Here is a 13,704-nt window from a genome sequence, read left to right as displayed (position 1 = left end):
GCTTGGTCTTCTTGATATCTCTTTTTTTTATCTTTCTTGGCTTGACTTAGATTGGAATGTTTAGGTCAGGAAGAGGCAGGTTGTCCCAATCTATGGGTTCATCCTTGGGAATTACAGGTTCACCTTGGAAAGTTATGTTGGGATCAACCTTGAATTCAGCCTCCTTTACTGTAGGTATGGATGGTTGACTTGATGTTGTAGATTGGACATGCATGTAACTTTCCTTATCATCATTGAAATCCAGCTTCCTCTTGGATGGGAGTTTGTATCTAAATCTCCTAGTCTGCTTTGGTTTTTCTTGCTTTCCTTCAATCATATTCTCAGATGTCTCAGTTGACAATACAGCTTATGTGATTCCAGGATTCTTATCTTGGTTCCTGGCATCTAAAGCAACTTGCTTTTGTTATTGGTTGAGCCTCACCTTTTCGTTTTTCTTAGCCTCTGAAAACCATGGATATCCAGCCATCACACAGATTAATTTACCATTTCTGTAGATCTTAGCAATTATTTTCTTTAGCACCGAGTCTCTAGGATCCTTGAAGAAAGCAATGGACCTTCCAAGCAGCTTCTTTTCATCCGGCCTAGGGGTTCATACATTAGGTCCAATGGATTTTTATCTGATTTCTTTGGATAATTTCTCTTGGGTTTGAAAATCACATTGGCCTTTGGATATTTGATGGATGAGCATTGACCTCTTTCTATGTTCCCTAAGCTCAAATCATTTACTGAAATTAGTTTCAATTAAGAAAAGTGAGAGAAAACTTTGTTTTGCTTCCCAATTGGACCAAATTTCTTCTTGATGGTTTCACCCAGCTTCTGCCAGTTTTCATTTATTTCCAACTCAGTTGCTGCTACATCAAGCTTCTTCCATTTGTCATTTGACTCCAACTTAGTTGTTGTTATCTTGATCAGATCATGCTATCAAGGGCTGATGGATTAGTGAAAGCAATTGCTGGAACAATCACTTTGCTAACTTGTATATTGAGCACTTTCTCCCCCTCACTTGTTGACTCCCCCTGGCTAACTGGAACAATAGAGTCTTGCTCCCTCTTTTTGTTAGCATCAAGTTGAGTGGAGGTTGAGGTTTGTGCAACCACCAGTTTCTGAAGTAGCAGAGTTTGTTGAGCTTGATAGAGGTGAATTTGAGTAATAGATGTTTCCAGGGTCTTGAGCCTGGTGTCTAAGGAGTTCACTTTGCTGGCTAGATCAGAGTTTTTCCTAAGCTGTCTGTTGATATCTAGCATTGTTTTGTTAGGAAAGGTAGCCTCCAATCTTGCAGTAATATCCTTCTTGACTAGACCAATTTTTGTCTTGAGCTCAGTTACATCTTGATTTTACTTTAGAGATTGAATTTGGTATAGTTGAAGAGATTCTAGGTGTACTTGAAGAAGTCTCTTGGTGTTGGCATTTGTAGTAGCTTGAAGAGCTGTCTAAGTTTATTGAATGATGTGAAAGAGAGTGGATTTGAAATGGTGCTCATCACATTCTTTTCCAAACATCCAAGATGGAGTGTTTGTACTTGACTAGGGCCTGCTTTTCCCCCTATACACCTGAAATATCCTTCATCATAATTTTCATTCCCAAATATATCCTCAGAACCACCAGTTGGATAATCAAAATCATCACCAACTATGGGGGCATGGCAGTGATTGCATCCTTGGCCCTTTGCATGGAAGCAGTTGTGTGCACCAAGTTAAGAATTCTCTCAGCAACCACCTTATCTTGTTCAGCTAAAACTTGATAAGCTGGAACAGGGTGAGTAAATGCCTCAGCTTCATAAGAAACAGAGTCTAAGAGAGCTTGATAATCTTGCTAAAATAACTGTTTCTTTTCAGCCTCATTGACATCCCTTAACTCACTTATAATAGGCTCTTCCCATTCTTCTGTACATGCTTTTCTCTCATAATCTCTCTTTTCTTGCATCAAGGGCTCCCCTTGGCTTTCCACCCTCACACCATGACCTTCACCTACTAAGGTGGGACTCCACTCACTCACTTTTTCGAAGATGTAAAAAATAGCTTGTATATTTTCACTTTTTTCCTCTCCTATTGCCTGAGAGCAACTCAGCCTCTCACTCTGTTCATTCCATTCCCTCAATCCTAAGAGTGATTATACAACTACTAGAGCATCTGTACTAGTAACTATTTTTGAAAATTGAAGTGGTGCAGTGATGTTCAACGGATAAGAAACATCCATCGAGGTAGTAGTTGAGAGTTTCAATGGATGATTACTGTTAAGAACATCCATCGAGATACAATTACTAGTCAACGGATGAACAATATCCGTTGAAATAGTAGAAATCACAGAGTATGGAATTGATACTACTTTAGAATCTGTGGTGATTGATTTGAGATTTTGCACAGATTTCTCAGTAGAATCGGAAAGAAATGGCAAGTGAGCCAACAAATCATCTAAAAGATGATGCTCACTTGCTGTAGATTTTGGCTTCTCCATGACTGTTAAGGATGGAGAATCAGAAATTGATGTGTGAATCATGTCCACATCTAGAGAATTTGGTGAGTTTGGTGTGTGAGGTGCTTCAATTATTAAAGATGTTGGCTGTAACTCCACATTCACAGGAGTCACATCAATCTGACTTTGAGAATATGTTATAACTGAGTCTTTGACTGTAGTTTGCACAATGTGTGCACCCTGTGTATCCCCAAGTGTTTTGGATTTCTTCTTTCTAGCATAAGTTTGGGGGGATATTATGTCCCTAACCCTCTTGGCCTATGCTCTTGGTTGAGAGATTGTTTTAATAGTAACATCCTTTTGGGAGGATGAGACTAGTGTTAGATATATTTGAGATGTCATGTCTAATATGATTTGTGTTTAGTTTTCAGAACTTAACAACAGGACATATCAGGACTTACTAAAATCAGAACTTAATGAATTCAGAACTTAAGGTGTCAGAAGATACATATCAGTACTTAAGTGCGGGAAGACTTTCAGATAAGGAATGCGGCTGATTTACTGGAGAAGATCTGGACTAAAACAAAAGAAGATATGCGTGAAGAGTTAGAGGACTAGAAGACTTGTAGAAGATATCTGACTGATATATTTTAGGAGACAGAATTATATTCCATATCAATTAGAATATATCTTGTAACTGTGTACTATATAAACACAGCTTAGGGTTTACACTATATGTGTTATCATTAATGAGAAGATTATGCATTATAACCTAGCAGCTCTTAGTGTTATTTGTTCATCACTGAGAGAGAACAACAGTTCATATTGTAACAGAGTTTATTGAATATACTTTATCTTTGTTACATACTTGTGTTCAAATCGATTTGATTATATAAACACTGTATTCAACCCCCTTCTACAGTGTTGTGTGACCTAAAAAGTGGTATCAAAGCTTTTAAGTTAACACACATACAGTAAAGATCCAAAAAATCATGTCTGAAGAAACACAAACCCCAACTAAGCCCACCAAAACTCAAGAAACTCAAAACACTCAAACCCACAATCGATATGAGACTATTAGAGTTCTTATACTGAGACTTTCTGAGTAACCCATATGGAAAGTGAAGATGGCTATGTTTTTGGAAGCTACAGATCCAAAATACCTTGATAGGATTAATGAAGGACCATATAAGCCTACCAAGCTCTCTGTTGCAGTTGTTGTTCAACCATCAAAGTCCATACCAAAGGAGAAAGGTGATTACACAGCTGAAGACATCTCATCTATTGCCAAGGATGCAAGGGTAAGGAATTTGCTGCATAGTGCCAGTGATAATGTCATGTCAAATAGGATAATTGGATGCAAGACTGCAAAGGAGATATGGGATGCTTTGGAGACAAGATTCCAGGGAACTGATGCAATCAAAAAGAACAGGAGGACTATACTCACTCAAGAGTATGAGCACTTTGACTCAAAAGCTGATGAGTCATTAACTGACTTATATGATAGGTTTGTCAAACTTTTGAATGAATAGTCACTGGTGGACAAGGAATATGATCTTGAAGATTCAAATCTAAAATTCCTTTTAGCTCTTCCTGAAAATTGGGATTTGAAGTCTACTACCATAAAAGACAACTATGACCTTACTGAAACTACTCTTGATGAAATTTATGGTATGCTCAAGACTTATGAACTTGAGATGGATCAAAGGAGCAAGAGGCATGAAAGTAAGTCAAGGACAGTTGCTCTTAAAGCTGAGGAGGAATCTCCTAAATTGGTTGCCTCAAAGAGGGGCAAATGAAAGGCTCTCATCATAAATTATAATTCAGAGTCATCATATTTTGACGATAATGATTCAGAAACTGAAAGTTTACCTAAAATTGATGTTGATGCAGAGATGATGCAACTGTGTGCTCTTATGGTGAAGGGTATAACAAAGATAGCCTACATGAAAATCAGAACGGGCAAGAAGTTTTCCAAGAAAGGTGGAAATTCTGATAAGAAAGGGTTCAGAAAGTCTGAAGGCAAAGGAGGAAAGTCTGACAGAGGAGACAACTCAAATGTCAAATGCTACAATTGTGGTGAAAGAGGCCACATATCTCCTGAATGCAAGAAAGGAAAAAGTGACAAAGGCAAGGCACTTGTCACAAAGAAGAAAAGCTGGACAGACACTTCAGATTCTGAACATGAGGTGAACTATGCCTTGATGGCAAATGCTGATAGTAGTACTGAAACTGCTGAATTGAAGGTACCTAAAACAACTTATGCTTTTCATACTGATGATATTACTGAGTTGAGATTATATCTTAAAACCATGTTCATTAGTTATAGATATCAAACTTTAACATGTGAAAGATTAACATCTGAAAATCTTGCTTTTAAAAACAGAAATGACCATTTAGAAAAAGAGTTAGTTATGTTCCATCAAACTTAGAAAGAAAGAGATGATGCTTTGTATGTTAGAGATGATGTGCTAAAATTGAATGAATCTCTAAAAACTGATTTAGAAAAGGAAAGAGAGATCATCAGAACTTGGACTAACTCTGGAAAAACAACTCAGAATTTACTAAGTAGTGGAAATTGGAAAGAGGGCTTAGGTTATGGAGATGATAAAATTGAGAAAGGAACTGTGAAAATTGAGCCAACTATTGTTAAACAGACTGCTAAGCCAAAGGTAAATCCTGTTAAGTTTGTAACAAAAACTGTAAAGCTTGTTTCTAAAAAGATGAAAGAGTCTTGGACATAAGTAAAAGAAAAGTCAACTTCTGACAAATTAAAACAGGATAAACCAGCTGAAGTTAACATAGGCTTAATGACAAAGAAGCAGTTTAAGCATAAGCTGAAAGAGATTAGAAATGTGAACAAGGTAAAAGAAGCCAAGAAAAATATGAATGGAAAGGAAGGTATGAATAAAAGCAATAATTATATGCCTGTTTAATGCTCCTAGAAAGAAATGTTATAACTGTGGAAACTCTAACCATCTTGATTCTTTTTGGAGGAAAAGATAGATATATACTCTTTACCTCCTAAATCAGGAGTTATGAGTTAGTTTGTTAGGTTTAAACCACAAAATCCTTATTTTCATTGTGGTAGTTTATGGCATTCCATTTATACTTGTAAGGAATATCATAGTTTGTACTATGATTATTATCAAATAAAACCTTCTTTGAAGAAAGTTAGTATTATTCCTTCTAGTGTAAAGTCTGATGCAAAGTCTGATATAAATTCTGATAAACAGCATGTTAGCATAAACTCTGAAATTAAATTCGCTGCAAATGCTAACAAACTTAAAAAGGACAAAGGATCTAAGCAAGTCTGGATCCTTAAGACTAACCAATAGTGGTCTTTTTGATTGCAAGGCAACAGGAAAAACATCTTAGTTCTGGATAGTGGATGTTCAGGACATATGACTGGAAATAAAGCCCTGCTATCAGACTTTGTGGAGAAAGCTAGCCCAGGAGTTTCTTATGGAGATGGAAAATGAGAAAAACTCTGGGATATGGCAATATCAATCTTAGGAATGTCATCATTGAATCAGTAGTTCTTGTCTCAGGACTTAAACACAATCTGCTAAGTGTGAGTCAAATCTGTGACAGAGGTTATCATGTGGATTTCTTTGAAGAACACTGTGAAGTTGTAAGTAATTCTACAGGCAAAGTGGTTCTAAAAGGTTACAGACATGGTAACATATATGAAGCCAGACTTTCAACAAGTTCTGATGGTTCTGTAATCTGTCTATTGAGTAGAGCATCAATTGAAGAAAGCTAGAATTGGCACAAAAGACTCTCTCATTTAAATTTCAACAACATAAATGAGCTAGTAAAGAAAGATCTTGTGAGAGGATTTCCAAAATCAGTATTTGCTCCTGATGGCCTTTGTGATTCATGTCAAAAGGCAAAACAAAGAAAATCTTCATTCAAGAGCAAAACTGAATCTTCAATTCTTGAGCCTTATCACCTACTGCATGTTGATCTATTTGGTCCAGTAAATGTCATGTCAATTGCAAAGAAGAAATATGCTATGGTTATAGTGGATGAGTTCACAAGATACACTTGGGTGTATTTCTTGCACAAGAAGAATGAAACTGCATCTACTCTAACTGATCATGTCAGACAGCTGGATAAGTTGGTCAAAGATTCTGTTAATATAATAAGAAGTGATAATGACACTGAGTTCAAGAATTTAATCATGGAAGAGTTCTGCAAAGAGCATGGAATTAAGCAGGAATTTTCTGCACCTACAACTCCACAGCAAAATGGAGTTGTAGAAAGAAAGAACAGGACTCTCATTGAAATTGCACGAACTATGCTTGATGAAGCAAAGCTGCCAACCTACTTTTGGGCTGAAGCTGTGCAGACTGCTTGTTTTATACAAAATGCTACACTCATAAACAAGCATGGAAAAACACCATATGAGATGTTGAAGAAAAAAAGCCAAATCTGAAATACTTTCATGCATTTGGATGTAAATGCTTTGTTCTTAAGACTCATCCTGAACAGCTGTCAAAATTTGATATAAAAGCTGATGAAGGAATTTTTGTTGGATATCCATTTTCCCCAAAAGCCTTCAGAGTCTACAATTTAAGAACAAGGGTTGTCATTGAATCTATCAGTGTATCTTTTGATGATAAAAAGATTACTGGACTTGAAGATTTCAATGATCATGATCAGCTGAGATTTGAAAATGAAAATTTAAATTCTGATTTTGTAAATTCTGATGGCTTAAATCCTGATCTTGTAAGTTCCAACGGGTCTCTATCATTCCTTTCTGTCTCGGACTGAACCAAAGAAAGTGGAAGAAGCTCTTGAAGATGCTCATTGGGTGCAAGAAATACAGGAAATGTTAAATGAATTTGAAAGAAATAAAGTCTGGACCCAAGTGCCAAGACCAAAGAACAGATCAATTGTTGGCACAAAATGGGTGTTTAGAAATAAAACTGATAGTGATGGCATAATTACAAGAAACAAAGCAAAGATGGTTGCTAAAGGCTACTCTCAACAGGAGGGTATTGATTATGATGAAACATTTGCACCAGTTGCTAGATTGGAAGCCATAAGAATCTTTTTGGCTTATGCTGCTCATAAGAAGTTCAAAGTCTTTCAAATGGATGTGAAAAGTGCTTTTCTCAACGGAGAATTGGAAGAAGAGGTATATGTTGGACAACCTCCAGGATTTGTAGATCCAAAATTTCCAAATCAAGTCTATAGACTTAACAAAGCACTTTATGGCCTTAAGCAAGCTCCAAGAGCATGGTATGAGACTTTAACTCAATTCCTTCTGGAAAGTGGATTTCACAGAGGTACAATTGATAAAACACTGTTCTACCTCAACCATGGAAATGACTTACTTTTGGTACAGATATATGTTGATGATATCATATTTGGTTCTACAAATGCCAAACTCTGTGAAAGGTTTGCAAAGATAATGCAGTCAAGATATCAAATGAGTATGATGGGAGAACTTAGCTATTTTATGGGACTTCAAGTCAAGCAAAATGAAGAAGGTACTTTTATCTGTCAATCTAAGTACACCAGAAATTTACTCAAGAAATTTGGAATGCAAGATTGTTCAATTGCATCCACTCCCATAGCCACTGCAACCAAGTTAGATAAATATACTGGAGCATCAGTAGATATTACTAACTACAGAGGTATGATTGGCTCTTTACTCTATTTAACTGCAAGTAGACCTGATATCATATATGCTACCTGTCTTTGTGCAAGATTTCAGGCTGATCCAAGAGAACCTCATCTAATAGATGTGAAAAGAATTTTCAAGTACCTCAAGGGTACAGCGGATCTAGGATTGTGGTATCCTAGAGAATCAGATTTTAAGCTAATAGGTTACTCAGATGCAGATTTTGCAGGATGTAAAATAGACAGGAAAAGCACTAGTGGAAGCTGCCAATTTCTTGGAGGCAGATTGGTTTCTTGGTTTAGCAAGAAACAGAAATCAATTTTCACATCAACTGTAGAATCAGAATATATTACTGCAGGAAGCTGTTGTGCACAGATTCTTTGGATGAAGAATCAGTTACTGGACTATGGGTTAGAATTTTCTAAAATACCTATTTATTGTGATAATCAAAGTGCTATTGCTATGACAGGTAATCCAGTTCAACACTCAATGACAAAGCACATCAGCATAAGGTACCATTTTATTAGGGAACATGTAATGGAAGGTAAAGTGGAATTGCATTTTGTTCCAACAGATCAACAACTAGTAGATATCTTCACCAAACCACTATGTGAAGCTATATTTATAAGACTGCTAAATGAACATGGAATGGTTTCAGGTTCCTTCTCAAAATCTGCTTAATTTTTGTTCTGATGCATCAGACTTTATGATCAGTGTTTACAGATTTCTTATCTCTATGTAATATGTGATTAAATTGTAATATATTAAATACTGATTGTTATCTGATGTGATTCTATATACTCTAATAGTGTTTTGAATGTTCTGTGACTATTCAATCTAATGAGGATTATTGTGCTAGATGCTGACCTAGTAGTCTTTAACATACTAGAAATCTCATGTTTGAATTAGTTGTTTATGTGGAAATTCATTACCACAAGCAAATTCTGATGTTAAGCTCAGTCAAATTTACTTTGTGTATCTTATTACTAAGTCACAAACTAGATTCTTACTTCTTATTTGTTAAATTCTGATGTCAGTAAATCTTAAGGATGAACCACATGCTTGATAAGCCTCACTTATCTGAAGAAAAGAAAAGAAAAGAAAATTGAAGTCAGGTACTGTAACGACCGGGAAATTTACGTTGTATTATATCATATTTATAATAAAATATGTGTATGAATATGTCATTTATGTGTGATTATTTGTTAAACCCTAATTGTTATGTGTTACGTGTATTCCGTATCATTTCTGTATTTTTAAGGTATTTTTCAGATGTTTTATATCGTATTCATAGGTTTCATTTCAAACGTTTTGCAACCCAAACAATGATTTTAAAGCTAGTATTTCAAATAAAATAATGGGCCTTATTTTTCATCAAACGGCTTTTACAATCGCAATATTCTGAACATCTAGATATTTTATAAATTTTCTCGTTTTACGAAAAATGACTTTTCCGGGCCCCATTGGGTGTTAAAAACCCCACAAAATCACATTTTTAATATTATAAAATTATAGGACTTTTATTTATACCATTTCTTTGTATTTTTGAATTATTCACAATATGTGGGAATTTTTGGCATATATATTATATATATAAAATATTTATAAATTAAATTTTAATACCCAAAAATTATGAAAATTAGGGCCAAATATTTTTATTAGGAGTGTAATTAGCCCCTTAATTTTATTTAGGGGTATTATTTTACATAGTATAAATAGCTGATTTTTAGGTAATTAATTATTAATCAATTATAAAAAAATCAGAAAATAAGCTGAAAATCCAGAAAAGTGGGATTAGGGTTCTTGAAGTTTCTGGAATCAAAGTCAAGTTTGATCGTGATTTTGTTCACCAAATCGAGCATGTAAGTAGTCATTTTGAAGCTCTTTCAATACTCTATTTGATTATGTTATTGAGTTCACCTGTTAATCACTCGATTTTGATTTCGTAATTTCGGGTTATTTCTTTGAATTCGGGTTTTATGCTTAAGTAATTGATTGATGATTTCGTTGATGGGGAAGTATAGATCGTTGAGTTTAGAGTCGATTAACACCGGTTTCGTTGAGTTTGGAATTGGTTTTGAGGTCGCCGGAAATTGCCGCCGTCGGCGGCGTTTCTTGGTTTCTTCGGCTGCAACGGCGACGAGGACGAAGGAGGAGTTGTCCGGGAAGATGTGGAACGAAAACCCCGAGAAAACCAGTCAGAAGGACCTGTGTTTGGTCGTCGATTTGCATCGCCGGAAACCGTCGCCGTCGCCTGATTCTGGGACGGTGACGGCTGTTCTTCACGACCCGAGGTCGACCCGGCTTCGACCCAAGAAACGACCCGGGTTTGATCCTAAAAACCCAAACCCTGAATGTTATTTTGTGTTTCTGTATTTTTGTATATTTATTTTATTTTCTGAAAATCTGAAATTAGTTTTGATAATTCTAATAATTATATAAAAAAATTAGTTTTAAACTCTGAAAAATAGTATTATTAATTTCTGAGTTATTTTATTAATTTAGAAATTCGAATTTAATTATTTATTTAATTACTTAATTATTTATCTAAATATTTATTAGTTATCTAATTAACTAATAATTAGGTAATTTAATTAGTAATTAGGTAATTAATTAATAAATAAAAATTAAATAATACGATTAATAATCCGATAATTAGTTAATATTACGTGTAACTCGTATCTATACGAGTAGTGATTCGATAGTTAGAATTATTATTCGAGCGTTACTTATTCGAATAATATTGCAGTAATTGTTCGTATCGTATAATTAAATACAGATAATTAATTGATTAACGAATCGTTTAAATTCCAATAATAATATATTAGTTCAGTAATATTCGAGAATAGTGCGTAGCTCGTATTTATACGAGTGATTAATCGTTGAGTTGGTTTATAATTCGAGTAATTTGTAGTTATTCGATAAATAACGTATGAGTTAATTAAATCGATTGATTATTTATAAATAATCGATCTAATCAAATAAATAAGGATGAGTTGTAAATATTTGTAATAAATTGTGATTAATCATAATAATTTAGGATTAATTATTTTAAATTATTAAATAATTATTTATTAATTATTTATTAGTTATTTATTTATTAAATATTTAAAAAGTGATTAATTATTTCGATAATTAGTCACATAATTTTTAATAAATCATAACTTCTTCATTTTAACTCCAAAAATTATAGAAAAATTATTTTTGACTTTGATTTTTCTTAGATAATTATTTAAAAATTATTTTAGGATTTAAAAATTGGCAATAATTATTTATATTGAGTAATAAATTGAATTATCAGTGTTTAATTGATAATAATTCAACCGTTAGTCCGATTTGAGCGAAACGAAAGCCTGTTGACTCAAAAAAATGAATTATTTTTATTAAAAATAATATAAAGACCTAATTTCTTCTCGAAATTAGTTGACTTTATTGATCGCTTGATTACCAGTCGAAATGCGTGCCGAGACGAGTTCGAAAAATTCCGGAAAAATGGGAAATGAAGCAGAAGGTGATCAATGGAGCAATCAGCGAGTCGATTTTGATTCTAAAAATTATTTTAACTATAAAAACGATTATGTGCTTATGTGCTTATGTGTATTATGTGGTTAATCGAGTCTTACTTGCTTATATGTAATATTCGAGTTGGGTATAAGCGTATGGGTAGATAGTAGGAACAAAATGAAGTCGATTTAAGGTGCAACCGAAGTACAAAATGAATTAACCAATCTATTTTGCTAACAGAAACTAAGCCAGCAAGGCAGGTCCAGTAGGGGATAGACGAAAGTGATTTAATTGCAGTAAGTCGCACAAAAGGCAAGTTTCTCCTCTATTCTATTTTCCAGAATAGTGATATTCTCTTCAGATTCTTATTACATTTGCATTACTTTAATTCCTTCATTCATATCTCAGTTCGATTCTTGAATTATTCTTTTCATTTGAATTTATTATTCATATTCCAATTATTACTCACAATTATTGATATATTCTGGTGATTAGAATATATTAAAGTATACTGATTATTCCGGTTGCTATTCCAGGGACTGGATAACATTACTTTTGGGGATTAAGTTTACTTAATCCTAAGGACCGGGACATAACCGGATCCTTGAGATGGGCCGTAGTGCCTGGTTGCCCGACGGGATCTATATCGTGAGATATAGATCTGCACTGTATCCTAGCTGATCAACAGGGTATAGCTGCGAACTTGAGTCCAGTTTAGTTCGTTTGCATTCACCAACAATGGCCTTCTTTTGATTCTTATAAGGTTATATCTTTGCAGATGTACCTGGGTTACAATTTCAATTATAATGCTTTAACACTGTTTATATTTTGTAGACTTGTTGAGCAATTTTTGGCTCACCCCTTTTTGTTGTTATTCACCTTATTATTTTCAGTTAAGAAGGAATATGAAACCCGTCAGGACACGAGTGGTAAAGAAGTGGGTCAAGCCTCGGGATCCTCTTATACCCAAGGTGTTGATCCCAATCCAAGAAGAAAGCTTTGAGTTGCCCGAGCAGGTGGAGTGTTGATAGATAGTATGTGTGTTTGAATAAAAGCTGAACTTAGTTTAAAATGAGTTAGACAATGGTTTGTAATAAAGAAAATTTGTGAGATTTTAAATGTTGGTTTGTAATAAAAGTAGTTAGTGGTTCTTGTTTTCATACTTTAACCTAAAAAGGTCCTGGTAGTGATTAAAGGATTTAGCTTCATTTCTTTATTATTTATTAATAAGCTTGTACAGGTTTGGTGATTAGCTCGAACCCCCAGACTTATACCCCGGGTCTGGAGGGCGTTACAGTTTGGCATCAGAGCTGTAGGTTTGGTCCCTGAAAATAAGAACATTAGGATTAAGATAGGATAGGGAGATCACATAAGATAGGGATAGTCAGATTGGGAAAGATAGTGTTAGGATTTAGGTCAGATTAGAATAGGAAAATGTAAAATCTTAGGATTGTTTAGTGACCTTTTCTTTTCTTTGGTATATTATCAGATGGCATCTTCTGGTTATTCTGCATCTTCCGAGAGGACAGTCACTGGACCAGCAGCACCAGTCATACCTCCAGTATCTGAGCATATGTTTCCTCCTCTACTACCTCCACCACCATTGCCACAGGAGCCGGTACCCCCAGTTCAGGGGATAGTTCATGACCCCATAGAGATGTTTGATCTTTTTGAGTTCTTCGAGCCGATAGTTCCTTTACCTATTGAGCATCAGTTTATACCGGGTATTGAGCAGGAGTTACCACCACCACCATTGTTACCTCCTTTACCAGTGCATGCCCCAGAGCCAGACATAGTTCAGATGATTCCAGTCGAGGGAATGGGAGAGCATGATGTGGATCTACAGCTAGGCTTACCAGAGCCGGGTGTAGGTATTCCGAGGGTTCCTTCCCCGGAGTTAGTAGGTCAGGTTGCTCAGCCGCACATGGTACCATACCATGAGTATAGAGTTATGAGGGATGATATGGAGTATTGGCGGGTACAGTGTCGAGAGATTATGCATCTGTTTGATCAGAGGGACAGAGGACCGTTAGCGGCCCTACAACCCGATTACTATATGAGGCAGCGACTGCAGTCGGTGTTGATGAGCGCTACTTGGGAGCTTGATGATTTGACCCATGATGGACCTCCTTCTTTTGCAGAGTTCTATCGGA

The sequence above is a fragment of the Apium graveolens genome, chromosome 7, assembly GCF_009905375.1.
Source record: "Apium graveolens cultivar Ventura chromosome 7, ASM990537v1, whole genome shotgun sequence".
NCBI lineage: Eukaryota > Viridiplantae > Streptophyta > Magnoliopsida > Apiales > Apiaceae > Apium > Apium graveolens.
The sequence above is the reverse complement of the archived record's forward strand: the minus strand, read 5'-3'. Positions refer to the sequence as shown.